The 14,419-nt window shown below is 50.3% G+C and overlaps 1 protein-coding gene and 2 long non-coding RNA genes across 5 annotated transcripts in view; 2 read left to right on the forward strand and 1 right to left on the reverse strand.

Moving 5' to 3' along the window:
• Positions 1-14,419, forward strand: part of PALLD (palladin, cytoskeletal associated protein) — a 283,240-nt gene that overhangs the window by 6,291 nt on the left and 262,530 nt on the right. The gene's annotated exons all lie outside the window — the stretch shown is intronic.
• Positions 28-14,028, reverse strand: LOC116660742. Its single transcript, XR_004316336.1, has 3 exons — positions 13,932-14,028; positions 3,324-3,465; positions 28-156 (listed from the first exon to the last, which is right to left on the reverse strand). It is a non-coding gene; the product is annotated as an uncharacterized LOC116660742 (long non-coding RNA).
• Positions 6,616-13,513, forward strand: LOC116660741. Its single transcript, XR_004316335.1, has 3 exons — positions 6,616-8,131; positions 8,827-11,307; positions 11,424-13,513. It is a non-coding gene; the product is annotated as an uncharacterized LOC116660741 (long non-coding RNA).

Below are 14,419 nucleotides of genomic sequence, written 5' to 3' on the forward strand. Positions count from 1 at the left end.
TTTACTTACATAACTCAGTCTGGGCGGCTCGGCAACGTGCTAGGGTCCTTCTCCCACATCATGACTGCCTGATAAGCCGGCATCTTCTCTGACTGCTTAATTCTTTCCACCCTGACGTCAGTAGACCTCTCTCTCTCCACGTGGCCCCGTGTGCACCTGTGACAGACAAGGGAAACTTGGAATCAGTGTCGGTGGTTCCTTTCCCTCAGCTTCAAGGCGCAGGGCTCTGGGAGGGCTGCGAGCCCCGCCCTCTGGGCAGGCGCACCTGGAGGAAGGCGTCTGCTTCTCGGACCCCTGCTCAGTTTGAGGGAATGCCTCCGCCTTCAGCGTTGAATCCGGATTGTCAACTAGTAAGGCCTGGGATTTGCCCAGCGCCACCCCCACCCTCATCAGCCAATATCTGCCCTTTCGTTCCAGGAAAGGTTGCACACGAACTGGGGTGAGCACCGTGTAGGCGGCCTAGGGTCAATTTTTCAGCCTTCTTCTAAAAGGTCACAGGTTGTGGCCACAGCCCTGAGCAAACTGACCATCCTTGAGTTATATGTCCAGTTGTTTGGAAAAGTAACCTACCGGTCTTCTGGAGGAACCTAAATTCCGAGTTAGCCTCCAAGACTCACGCCCTGTCTTTTATGCACAAAATGTCTGGGAGACCAAGTGCTGGGCTGTTGTAAGTTCCTCCTTGATGGTGTGGAAGGCCTTACAGCATCCTGGAGTCCCGCTTGGTGGCTCACTGGTTTTCCCTTAGAGAGCCTCATTTAGGGGTTTGGCTATGAGTCCAAAGTCAGGACTCCCAGTGGGACAAAACCCAGTTGTTCCTAAGAATCCTCTTCCTTCCCTCTGGCGGGGGGTGCAGCCACCCTCACTAGTGCTTCCCTTTGGTCCTGCAGGAAGTGTCTTTGCCCTTTGATAACTCGAATCTTAAATTCCTGCAGCTGGTTGAGGAATTCGTGCTTTCCCCTCGGAGACTTGCTGTGATTGTAGTTTGGTCTCGAGCTTCCTCAGTCCTGCTCTCAGTGTGTGTCACCCACAGCCTGGAGGAAGTGAGACGCCCTCATCTAAATGGAGATGCCCTCAGTCCTTGCCTAAGGCTTCTCCGAAGGTGGTGGGTGCGTACTTAAATCCTCTGGGGGTCCCAGCCAGCAATATGGTTGTTTCACATCAGTCTCAGGGCCGTCCCTTCCAAAGGCAACCTAGGGGCTCAGGACTTAGAGGCAAGCAGTAAAAGGCATCTTTTAAGCCCACAACTTTAAACCAGCCCTAGTCTCCAGACAAAGCTGTAAGCAAAGTAGGATTTGGCACCACTGGGTGTATATCCTCTACAACTTGGTTAACAGCCCTCAGACCCTGTATAGAACAGTCGTCTCTGGTCTTGGGTTTTTGTGCTGATAGAATGGAGTGTTACATGGGGGCTGACAAGGTTGGGGTAACTGGCATTCAAGAAGGTGGCAGTGGGCTTTATACCTGCCTTCCAATGCCTCGTTAGTGGCTGCTGCTCTAAATTGGAGCCCAGGCCCCTGGACAGTTTCACTGCCATTGGGCCAGCCATCGGGCTCTCCCAGGCCTCCTGTCAGCCCAAACGTCCGCCCTCATTTTGCAGAATGTCTTCAGGGACTTCTGGGTGGGGCCGGCGGCCCCCGTGGGCATGCTGCAGCTTGGAGGGTGGAAGCTTGGCCTGGGAGGGCATTTCATTCTGTCAGAGGGTCTTGCCCTCACGCGGGGCTGGAGCATTTAGGCATGTCCCCCCGGGCATTCGGAGCAGTGTTGGGGTGCCGCCTGTAAGCCTCAGGAACCCTCCCCAGGAGGGTGGATGAGTTCCCCCGGGCCGTCTTATTCAGGCTTTTTGGTTTGGGGCCCCCTTTTGAAGCCTTTCAGCCCAGCTCCACCCCAGGTCACCAGGCCCCCTCAAGGCTCAGCTTCAGGGAGGCCCTAGTTCTGATGGGATGATTTGATCTCAGCTTCCTAGTGGCCTTCTCTGATGCCATCCTGCATTCCTCCCGACGGGGGCATTCATGGGGTCCAAATGTCAGCCCAGTCAGGACGGGAGGGAAAATGCATATAAAGAGAGTCTCCATTTTCTTAGATTATCTCTGCAATAACACAGACCCATGGCTGACCCATGGCTGACAGAAATGCCCCACTGTGGGCAGTGTCCCTGGGCCACATTGAGTGCCTGGTGGTGCAGGGAGGGGAGAGCATTGCTCTGGGACCATTTGGTGAGGGAGGCGACGGAGCTGGGCCAGCGGCCAAGGAGGGCTGCTGGGACCCTGGGCACTGCCTACAGGAAGGCGCCCCATACATGCTCCAGTGATGACATTTCTACCCTCGGAGTCCTGCAAGGCTGCAGAGGCTGGGCTCAGGGTCAGCCCCAGTCCTGTACGTGTGCAGGGCTGTCACTGTAAGATAACTCCAGGTTTGCTCAATCCACCTGTTTAAGGAGGAGAAGTGGTTTAAGCCGGTCAGCGGTTGACATGCTGTTTCCTTTCCTGTACAATTAGCTCTCGGGAGCCTGAGCTGGTGTCTCCAAAGACCTGCGGGCAAAGGCCTCCCAGGATCACAGGTCCCAGCTGGGCCTGCTGTCCCCCGCAGTGAATCTGCTGTCCTGACCCAGGGCTGCTGACTGTGGGGGGATGCAGGACCAGGTGGGCATACGGGGGCACTAGCCTGGTGCTATATATAGGGGACCCCAGGCTGGAACAGACAGGGAAACTCAGGGTGCACACCCAGTGGACTCAAGTCCTATGAAGGCTGTGTGCATACTTTGAAGACGGGGTGCTGAAGGTGGTGGAAAGTGTGGCTAAAACCCGAAGGCGTCTGACAGCACAGAGACAAGAGGCAGGGCTGGGTGTGCGGGGCCCCTGGACGAGCCCGACGGGTGTCTGTCTGAGGCACAGGCTCACTCAAGGTGAGCGCACCACCCCCCTCATGCACTGGAACTTTCTCCCCAAGACAGAAAGACCAAGCTGAGTGTGGACAGGCCTGTGGTTCCCAGGCCAGCAGAGCCGGGAGTGTGCAGTTAGAGGGGGTCACTACGCGCTGACGCCACTACGGCCATGGTCAGGCCTATGCGTTGCTCCCCCGTCACCACGGGGCTTGTGCCTGCTGTGCAGAGAGGTTAAGAGGGGAGATGGGGTCAGGCTGCAGGGTTTCCCATCACGGCTCCATCTGTCACCAAACATGGTGCGAGATGGTGACTCAGTTTCTTCGTCTGTGAAATGGGGATTATAGCAGCACTATACCTACCCCACTCCAGTTCACGTCTAAGTAAAATCGCATGTGGAAGCGAGAAAACAGTGCCTTGCCCCTGGTGACCGCTGCTCTGTTACCTCCGACTGTTATTATTCCTCATTTCTTCACGTCATACGGCAAAACGAACATAACACCTCGAGTCGGGATTACTCTGCGAAAAATAAGCCATTCACTCATTTTTTTGGAAGGCTGTGCTTCTATTAATGAAGAGTGTCTTACCTAAAATATGGAAATACAAAAAAGTCAATTCAAAATTATGAAAGTCGGCAAAAAGGTGAAATAAACAGCCCGGGCAACATGTTGCCGGTACTTTCTTGTGACTGTGGCGTCTCAGATCACACACAGTGACCCCCACCCTCCAGCCACAGACACACGCTTTGCTGGAGTTGCTTCCTGGGGCTGACAAACCACGGCTCACAAACATGAAGTGAGCGTCTGCATCACTGGCTGGAAGGTAGTGGAATTAGAGGCAGAAAATTATTTTTCAAACCAGTCTTTCAACTAACTCAAGTCAGTTGTTACAGTAAATTGACCATGTTTCTTTTAGAACCTGACAGCAGGGGGCAGTGAAAAACTTCCTAATGAGTTCATTTAATTAAACACATCATCTGAAATCCTGCGTTTTCGGATCTTTTCCATAAAGGATTTTCCTCATCATTTTGCCTGGGATAGAAGTGAAATCGAGCATTTCTTTTGGATTCTATTTAGATTTTTTTTTTTGACCCACTAGCCCTGGGGACAAATAGTTCTTCATTTGAAATAGATCCACATGTCACTCAAAAGAGTTTCGCTGGTTCTCAACTGCAGCGGCTCCCTCATGTTTATTGCAAATGTGGTCTGCACACACACCCCCTCAAAACTACAAAAAGCGGCCCATCTCACGTCAAAGTGTTAATTCAGGTGAGCGGACCGTAACGGCTGTGTTGGAGTTCGTGTAACCATTTTCTAATTTGGGGGCCGTCAAGTTCATGTTCTGCCTCTTTTCTTTTTACTGGGGGAGGGGTCACCACTTTAGTTAGTAGCTACAGAATTACTAACTAGTATTCTCTTGTCATCCGCGTTCCACCAAAGCCCTGAGCAGTGTACCCTTGTCACAGCAAATCGTGCCCTTCTGGGATAATTCCATTTCTGATGAGAATGCACCATTGTTTAAAGTTAGCTGGCTATGTTTGCAAACTCTGAGGGTTTTCTTAGGGGAAGAGTGTAATGTACGTTGAGTTTTCTTGATCTCGGTCCCTGTGCCCCGCATTTGTAAATGCACCGAATGCCTAAGAACTCCGTGCTCCGCTCCCACAGTTACGTAGAAGAACCAAAAGAGGAAGCCTCTTCGGGGAGCTTTGTACAAGGGAGAAACCCTTTAATGAAGAGTTCCCTGCACCAGGCATTCCAGAGCCTGGCTGCCCCAAATCAGTCTGCGGGGCTCAGAACCAGGAGCTGGGGCAGGACTGGGGATGAGGGGCACCTCCTTGGGCCCCAGGAGCAGGTGGCAGAACTGGTGGAGAGCAGGGGTGGGGGGAGCCTGGGACAAGCACCAGCAGAGGGGACACGCCGTGCTGGGAAGCGAGCAGCTGGGTGGGGCAGGAGGTGAGGAGGTGCGGGGACAGCCAGGCGCACGTAAAGGACTGCACCCCAGGAGAGCAGGAGGCAGGTACCAGAGTCCAGACGCAGGGACGGTGCCCGGGGAGCACGTCTACCTTCCTGATGTGAGCTACAGAAAAAGAGACCCAGATGGGACTAAGTGAGGCGCACACTTGGAATGGACGCAAGTGGGGTCCAGACAGGGACACGAGTGACCAGACTGAGACGTGGGCTTGGAGCTTCACATACGGCCCAGGTAGGACCGTGTGGCTGGGAACCGGGGCAGGGGGACTCACGGAGGCAGACAAAGGGAGAGCTGATGGAGACAGTGCAAGGCGTTTCTGCTCCGCACAGCCTCACCTCACCCCGCGAGTGTAACAGGCACAGATGCCATGTACAGCCACCAGCAGGACTGAACAAATCCTGTTTTCCCTCTCGCGTGCTTCCAACAAAACCCCAGCCAAAGAGAGGCAAGTGGGCAGAACCGAAGCCTCTGGACAATAATTGAAGTTATGTACAATTTAGATACAACGCAAATCACAGTGCATGTTATTTGTTAATAACTTGAATTATTACATCAAATCAAATCAAATCAAATCAAATCAAATCTGATGTTCCCTGCTTCCCCTGCTCTACTTGACAACAGGATTAAGTACGTGTTTCCTCCCCTGCTCACCTTCTCTCTTCCCTCGACTCTCCATTTTCGTGAGTTAGCAAAAAATGCATGCGGAATTTTAGTTCAGAAGTATCTCTAGTATTATCAAAATGAGGCCTTAAATTTTCACTTTCTGCTTTAAAAATCTCTCATTATGGCAAAAGCAGATTTTTGAACAATTTAAATATAAGGAAACTAAGAGAACTAGGAAATTATTTCATCGTAACAGAAAAGTAATTCATTAGTCGTAGAGGCGGGAGCAGAGCTCAGGTTCCTGGTTCCGGGCACACACCACGAGGGCTCGTGGGACAGTCTGGCCTCTGTGCCTGCTGTTTGCTTGTTGTGTGGGGGTTTCTCACAGTTCCAGACAAGGGGAACCAGCGCCTCGAGAGTCCTCTGCTTTGGATTTCATACTCCAAGTATCCTTAAAGGAAATGGTGTCCTGACAATTTCCACAATATTTTTCAACGTTAAAAAACATCGCCGTTCCTGGGTTTTTTGTTTGTTTGTTTGTTTGTTTTTTCGCAGTAAGTTAATGCTGCCAGTTAAGTCAACCAGCATAAATCAGGAAATCTTTAAAGATGGGGGAGGTGGAGATTCTCTGTCAAATAACCACAAACAAAGCCAATTATTCCCAGTTTGTGAGCAGCAGTCCAAACCATCCTCACGTTCAAGTTACATTGTGAGGCAATTGTGTGCATTCTCCAGAGGGAAAAAAAAAAACACTTGTAAACACCCGCTTACTGCAGTGAAAGTGGAATCCAGCAATAGTCCAGGCAGATTTAATCTTCTGGTACCGTTACTCATACCTGGTCATAATCGTAAGAGGCCTATGGGTCATGACTGTTAGCCCAGTAAAGTTTCAATTAATATCTGTAATTAAAAGTACTTAAATTCTTTCATTTTATAATCAAAACCCAGCATCTACAATGCCTCCAATTAGTTTACAGTAATGAGACTTTGATCATCATCAAAAGCCAAAGCAAGAGGACCAGCCACACCAAGCCCACGCAGCACCATCTGTGGACACGTCTGTCTCCTTGAAAGGAGCCGCCATCTCGCTTTTCTCACAAAGTGGATCAGAGTGTGATGCGTTCCATTTATTGGCAGCTTTGGTTCAGGACAATGTGGTGAGTAGGCCTAGCCCAGGGGTACTGCTTCTGTGGAAGACCGTTGCCTGCAGGGAGACACCAGGCTGTACCCTGGGATGAACACAAGTGATGTGGCTGCACCACGCAGTGTGGCCGGGAGCCAGCAACCCGGGGACAGTGCTGTGACCACAGTGAGTGAAGGCTGTGCGTCCCCTGACTTGGTGGAATCCCTAGCTGTCTCCTGGCGTCTCTGCGTGGACACCTAGCCTCTGTATTCGATGTGATGTGTCCACAGCTGAAGTCCTGCCTCTCCTGTCCTCCAGGCCTCTCTCCCTAACTCTCCCCTCACCAACAAGTGACGGTCCCCCTCCTTCCCCCTGTCCAAGAACAGAACCTTCCCCACACTCTTGTCACCCAGTCCACTCAGTGAAGCCAGTGGGCACTGCCTTCCACACCAAGTCCAACCACCTCCACTGGGGATGCTCTGCTCCAAGCCGCCACCATCTTCCTCCTGAGTGTCTGCACCCTCTTCCTCGCTGTCCCCTGTGTCCACCTTTGCCCATCACAGTCTACCTGGTACCTGGGGCGATTCTTTTTACTGAAGTCATGTTCACCCCACAGCACAGAGCTGCCCAGTGCCTCGTGGTCTCACTCAGTGAAACCTCAGCCCTTATAAACAGTGATAAGACCCCTTCCCACTGATGCCACCCCTGCTCCTCAGCCCTGCCTCATCCACTTCAGCCTCAGTGCAGCCCCTGCAGGACCCCGGGTGCCCAGGGCCCCTGCACCTGCCTCTCCCCCCACTGGGATGCTGTTCCTCCAGACACAGCAGGGCCAGACCCTCCACCTCTCTCCTGAACGTCCCCTGCAAAGTCGGCCTTCAGTAACTACCCGGAGAACAGCAGACCACCCCTCTCCTCCACGTCTGATTCGCTCTCCATTTTACTTGTTTCATTGTCTCCCTCAGTTACAAGGAAGCCCCTCGAGCACAGGGACATCCATATGATTCTTGCACTTGTGTCCGCTGAGAGTGATGCCTGCTGGCACGTAACAGGTGCTCAGGGGCATGCACGGAATAAACGAGTGAGCGAGCCCTGCTCCCAGGGGTGTGTGTCCCTGGAGGAGGGGCGTGGGGACAGGCGTGCGTGGATAAGCGTGTTCATTGCAGTGTTGATTCAGAAGGCTAGGAAGGACCCAAAACAGTCGTCTCTGTGAGAAGGTGATTCCATTTCTTTCGGGGGAACTTTCAGGGGCGGGGTTGCTGGAGCTTATGGTGGTTCTATTTTTCATTTCTCCACAGTTTTTCACGTCCCAAAGAATATGAGCGGGAAGGAGGGCCCCGAGGGCCTCAGCTGTGCTGGCAGCTTCACATTGTAGGGCGGGGAGCAGACATACGGGTGGAAATTATCTTTGCTTACTGAGCAATGCGGACTTTCTGTTTCACTCTGCAGCCCCAGTTCTGTCTTTGGTACTTTGAGCAGCAGTGTTTCTAATGAATGGCGTGACTCACCCATAAACACCATCCAGAAATCCTCCTGGTGCTAAGCAGTGAGAATTAGAGGTTGGCGCTTATCCATTTGCCTTCATGAGTTAGAAGTTGATTAATCTTCTGGGTTGTTTTAATTATGTTTCAGAGCTTTTAAAAATGTTCTTATTTTGAATTCCTGGTGTTCTTCATAGAATACTGTATGCATTTGGTCTTGGGCCAAATATCTTTTGTGGCATAATCTACCAGGTTTAGTAGCTGTACAGGGTACACCAACGTGTATATGAGCCTCTCATTCGTAAGAAAAAAAGTCTATATTTAGACACAAACGCAAATACACACACATACACGGTACCAACCTAATTTTTCATTGAAGTACAGTCAGTTACAATGTGTTAATTTCTGGTACACAGCACAATGTCCCAGTCATGCATATACATACATATATTCATTTTCATATTCTTTTTCATTAAAGGTTATTACAAGAAATTGAATATAATTCCCTGTACTATAGAGAAGAAACTTTTTTGTTTTTAATCTATTTTTATATATAGTGGCCAACATTTGCAAATCTTAAACTCCCAAATTTATCCCTTCCCACCCACTTCCCCGGTAACCATAAGATTGTTTACTATGTCTGCGAGTCTGTTTCTGTTTTGTAGATGAGTTCATAGTGTCCTGTTTTTCTGTGTGTGTGTGTGTTTTTAGGTTCCATATATAAGTGATCTCATATGGTATTTTTCTTTCTCTTTCTGGCTTACTTCACTTAGAACGACAATCTCCAGGTCCATCCATGCTGCTGCAAATGGCATTATTTTATTCTTTTTTAATGGCTGAGCGGGTACCTATGTAGACTTAGCCAAAACTCTGAAGATCAATGAGAGTCACACATCACCATCTCACCAAGCCAAATGCCTCTCCTCACGTCATCATATTTGGGTGAAAGGAGCAAGGAAAGGGGGGCAGAATCCAAGAGAAATGGCACCACTTAATTTTAGAGTTTCCTATTTTTTCATTCTTTTATCATTTTCTTTAATTCATTTAAATTTTCTTCTTTCTCCGTACATATGTCCTGAATTGGAAAACTAAGTCTTTCATATTTGACAGAGGACAGTAAATGTCCCCTTAGACATTAAATATCCATTGAGCCAGAAACCAGAAGAGATGGAACTACAGGGTGTCACCTTCACTTCCACTGAAATGAAGGTACAGCCGTGTGTCCGATTCTGCCTCAAGGATGCTTTCTGCGAGTTAACGAGTTAACGGGATGTGGCCTCTCCAGCTGTCTGTCCTCCCTCCTACCCCTCACATTCTTTCTCAACCCCCATTTCCCTTGGTATCTGCCCCCTTGTAATTCTCACTTGAAAAATTAGGCACATCTGTACAACACTTCCCAAGACCATCAGTAATGATGCTTCCACAGCCGAGTGCGTGCAGTGGGACCAGTATCAACCCAGAAAACACTGCCCCTGTTGCATGGTTTGAATGTGACAGAGTGACAGGAACTGCCTGTCACCTCTTCACGGTCAACAGGTGACCCACGATGCTGCAACGGACCCACTCCACTGCCCTGATGACCCTGCACACACAGACACCTCAAAGAACCAAGAAGCACACTTGATATTCAAGGCAAGTGCGGGCGTTGCTGTAGTCAGAAATGTGACGTGCCTCTAAGTCATGGGGACCTGGCTGTGAAGCAGCAGCAGCCGAACTGGACGGTAGCATCTGTCCTAAAAGTTCGATGCCGTCATGTCGGTGCCCAACTCAATGGGCAAGGAGATCAACCAGGAAACAGACACCAACATAAATTCCCTGCGAAATAAACGTAGTCACAGAGCATCGGTTTAGAATTAAAAGGCTGCTGATGCATTTTACGTATGCAGGCATGTCGCTCGTGGGACGGATGACGGAAGTGCTTGGCGGCTGACGCAGATTCTGGAGCAGGAGTGTGGGTCTGGGGTCCCCTTGGCAAGTCGCTTCCCCTTCCTGCGCCTCAGTCTCCTTGTGGGTAAATGGGACTATTTTATGAGTGTTAAGTCACTCTGGGGTTATTATGAGCTTTGAGTCGATGAACACAGGGGAAAGAGTTTAGAAGTGTGCCAGACACATGGTAGCATCTCAGTAGATACCACAGCATTATTATGAAGTTATTTTTTATTATTATTATGAAGCCTTCACTGGTTTGTTTATTGTCATTGATTTGGTGCCAACTCCCCCTATGCTACCTTCTCAAAAATCGTTCAGTCCTTTTCATTCCTTTAAAATCTTCCTCCTAGAGGTCTCTTTCCTGCCAAGTAGTCACAGTGGTACAGGGCTTGTGGAAAGGTGGAATTCCAACCTTACAGGCTGAACAGACAGTTGTGGGGGACACGACATGTCTGGGAGGTGCTCCTGAGCCTGTGTGGACAGTGAGTCCCAAGCAGTGTCTGGAGCGCGGAACCCCCACCCACCCAGGCCTCCGGGACGGTGAAATCCTTTCCCCTGGTCTCTGCTGCCACTTTCCAGCGCTTCCTCCTCAGGTGACTGTTCCTTCACTGCTGCGGGACAGGACCCTGGCCAAGGAGGGTGCTTCCTTCCAACCTCCACCCTCCCTCCTGCAGTGATTGGCTCCCCATCCTCTCTTCCTGAACACCAGCCTTCTTGTGCGTCACAGTCCGCGTGGAACACCTTCCAAAAATCCCATCTCTTTGACTACTGTTTTCTTGCTGCTTTTAAAGCTGTTTAACAATTTTCCTGAGTTTACTTTGTGGGTCCTCGTTAAATATTTGCTAAAGCCGATTGAAAGTGGTTCCCCAACAATCGAGCCGCACCCTGTCCTTGGACTTCGATCATTTCAGCAGGAAGAAAACACTGAACACAATTGGAGTCACACGTGCAGGGTTGTGCCCCAGCTAGATACGCTGGCTTCATTTCTGAACTTTCTTCTGGCTAAGTGTTCTACCAGACAGCAAATCTCTCAAAAGGGAAGGAATGTGCTTCTGGGAAGTTTAATTTACTCTTATGCAAACTACTGAGAAACCATTGTGAAAGCATTTGACTCTGAACTTTCAGATGGTTTCACGGTCAGGAGTCTCAAATCCCTTCTGCAGAGCCGCTCTAAGCACCTCTGCGCAGTTTCTCCCTTTGCCTGGGGCAGATCTCCCGAGTCTGTTTAGCTGTGATTACAGCAGTTCACGAACTCTGCTCTGAGCCTGCATTCTTTGATGATTAGAACGCATCACTTTATAAACACAACTGCAGCAAATACAATGGTAAGTCTGAAACTAGACCCAGCTCACTGTGCTGGCCAGGATGCAAAACGCTGTACCAGCTGGTGTGTTCAGAGGACGTGTAGCAATAGAAATGATTCTTTCCTGTTTAATTTTAGTTTCTTGGAGCCAAGAAAGAGTGTCATATTTACCATCTACTGGAAAAGGAGTAAGCTGCCAGTCACCTGAGCATCGAGAGGGTAACACAATCAAAGGCGTCTCCTGGCAGAAGAATGCATGCTTGCAAGTGGAAAGTTGGTCATGAGTTCCAGCAGTGAGTCTGGGTCTGTGTACCAGCATGTGGTGAAGCAGGACGCAGAAACAAGTGTCCCATCACGGGTTATATAAGCCACATGTGGGCCAGAAGCCCTCTGCCCTCGGGAATGAGGTTCCCCCCAAGGTGACAGCTTTTAGCCTTGATCGCTGGAATTGGAGAAGTGTTTTCTAACGAGAAAATTGAAAATAAGGGTTTCCGAGTGCTGGAAGAGCATCTCTGAAGAAGGAGGAGGAGGAGAGAGGTGAGGGGGCGGAGACATTCACATTTGAAGATAATTGGTTCTTGTTTTAAAAGCCAGAAGGATCTTTAAGGTCATTTTTACCATCACAGAAGTTACCGAGGCCCAGTTGCCTGATCAGGGAATGTTGGCTTGTGCTCCTGCGTAGAGAGGGCAGTGGAGACATCGGCCGTGAAGTTGGGGCGGCGAGGTGGCAGATGCTTCTGCTTCAGTTTTGGATTTTGAATCACCACCGACAGAGATTAAGAATTCGCCACAGGATTACATGAATTTGGTCCTGATGAAGGAACCAACACGGACCCGCGGGCTTTCTGCAATGACAGCATTGAGAAGGGGTTCTTCACAGACACCGGGACTGGGTCAAGGGTCAGGCGTCTCTCACCCTGAGCAGGAGGCCCTGAAAGTTAACCCTGAGACCGACGGTGGTGAGGGACCAGCGCCTCGTGCGCCTGTGCAGAACTCCCCGCCTCCCAGGAGCAGGAAGCTGGTGCTGTGAGGCCACCTGCATTCTTCTCGGCCCTTTGCCTTTCCTTCTAAAGTCATTAGTTAAAGTAATTCCTCTTTCTTGTCCTCACAGAGCTCCCGAGGTTGAAGCCTCATGAGAGTCGTGTCGTTCTCCTAGTGATAATAATAAACAGAATAATATTAGCAGCCAGCCTTTCCTGAGTACTTAGCGTGTGCCAGGCACTTCCAAGAGCTTTTCACTTGGAAACTCGCTTGCTCCTATGAGGTGGATCCTACCGTATTTCTTGGAGTCTAAGACACATATTTTGTCGTGATCACACGTCCCTGTAATCAGAACGCATCTTACAGCAAAGGGCACTGTATAACCACTGTCATGAGCGCTGCCCGTGCACACACATGAGGTCAGAGCTGTTTGTCTTGTCGTCGTAGTTGAGTTGTTTGCATCTCGTGGCTCCTCGGGGCTGTTTTTGTCTTCCTCACGGCTGATGAAATAATGGTGCTTTACAGAGTGACCTGCTAGAGTCAGTGAACTGTAATATTATTATCTTCATTTTCAGAACAAAGAACTGGGACATGAATAGTTCAGGGAAAGAGCCCAACTGTCCGCTACACTGTTCTGCCAGACAAAGCAGAGCGGGGCGCACGGCCCGACCTTCAGAATGGTGCCCAGCAGAGAGAGGTGCGCCCCAGTTTCCATCACAAACGCCCAGCGCAGGAGGCGCCGTTTCTCTAAAAGCAAAATGCCCGTGGCTGGCTTCTGCTGTCGCCGCAGACAAGGCGAGGACACCGGGAGAGGGAGTCTTGCACGGTGCCCTCTCCCAGCCCAACATGGTGTGGACAGGAGGGGCCGCATCTTCCCGCCGATGCAGCTTGGGAGGGAGGGCCGTGACCCGCCCGCAAATCCACTCAGACCCGTCCCTCCGGCCCACAGAGCAGGGGTCCCAGCAGGACACACAGCGATGCCTTGTCATCCATGTGGTCCTATTTAATTCTTCTGTCTAGTGGCCAGCATTTTAGTTAAGAATGTGTTGGCACACATTGGCCAGAATCCCCTCGGCTCCGAGAGCAGGGACCCTCACTGCCCGGGATAAGGGGCAGCGCACCCCAGGAACAGTAGCCTGTGAGCTTGATTTCGGACCGACCTTTTCTTAAATTTATTATTATTATTATTATTATTATTATTATTATTATTATTATTATTATTATTATTATTATGGTTTTTGTTTGTTTTTGGGGGGAGGAGGCAATTAGGTGTATTTATTACTTACTTACTTAATGGAGGTACTGGGGGTTGAACCCAGGACCTCGTGCCTGCTAAACACACTCTCTACCCCTGAGCTGCACCCTCCCCTCAGATAGACCTTTTCTAAAAAAGGCAAAGTAAGCTAACTTTTTACAGAATAAATCATTTTAAGTTTGAACAGCAGCTATTAAGAGGGAAATATCCTCACTGAGGAGATGAAATTGACTTCTGGGCAGTCAGCCTGCGGGACGAGGGTGCTGACAGCACTGACGTCCACGTGAACAACCAGACTGAGGCGGGTAAGCCCCAGCCCAGCACAGAGTCCCCCAGGGGCCACGTGGTGCGGGGACCCAGGGGGCAGGTGTTACCCGTGCAGCCGGACACTCTGGGAAAATGCACCTTACCTCAGGTTTGGGTCACTTCCGTTTACGGGAAGTGTGTGCTGCCCTGTTGCACACACTCCTTTCGCAGACGTCTGGACCAACACCCTTCTCTCCCAGGTCCTAGTATTTGAGAAAAAGTGTAGCTGGAGGAGACTGGAGCATCTGTTCTAAGGACCCCATTGGTTCTGCTGTCTGTTAAGGGAAGCCGGCAACATGCTGCCTCAGATCAGAGACGGCGTCATCTCAGTTTAAACAGCGGCTGTGCCCCAGAAAACAGCCCGCAGAACCGCTCTCATCCGAGAATTATGGTGTCTGGATCGTGTTTCTTTCCAGTTCCTAACAGGCCAATGCAGGTAGAAGGGTGAGTCCACCAACAAGGTGTGTCTCTCCTGCCCGGAATCAAAGTGACTTCACTGCCAGCGGATAATAGACACTGTGTGCCTGTAACACAGCTGCTGCCAATTGAAGAGTCACATCCTTCCCCAGCCCCTTTCATCTGTAACCTTCAA

Source organism: Camelus ferus, chromosome 31, assembly GCF_009834535.1.
Source record: "Camelus ferus isolate YT-003-E chromosome 31, BCGSAC_Cfer_1.0, whole genome shotgun sequence".
Classification (NCBI taxonomy): domain Eukaryota; kingdom Metazoa; phylum Chordata; class Mammalia; order Artiodactyla; family Camelidae; genus Camelus; species Camelus ferus.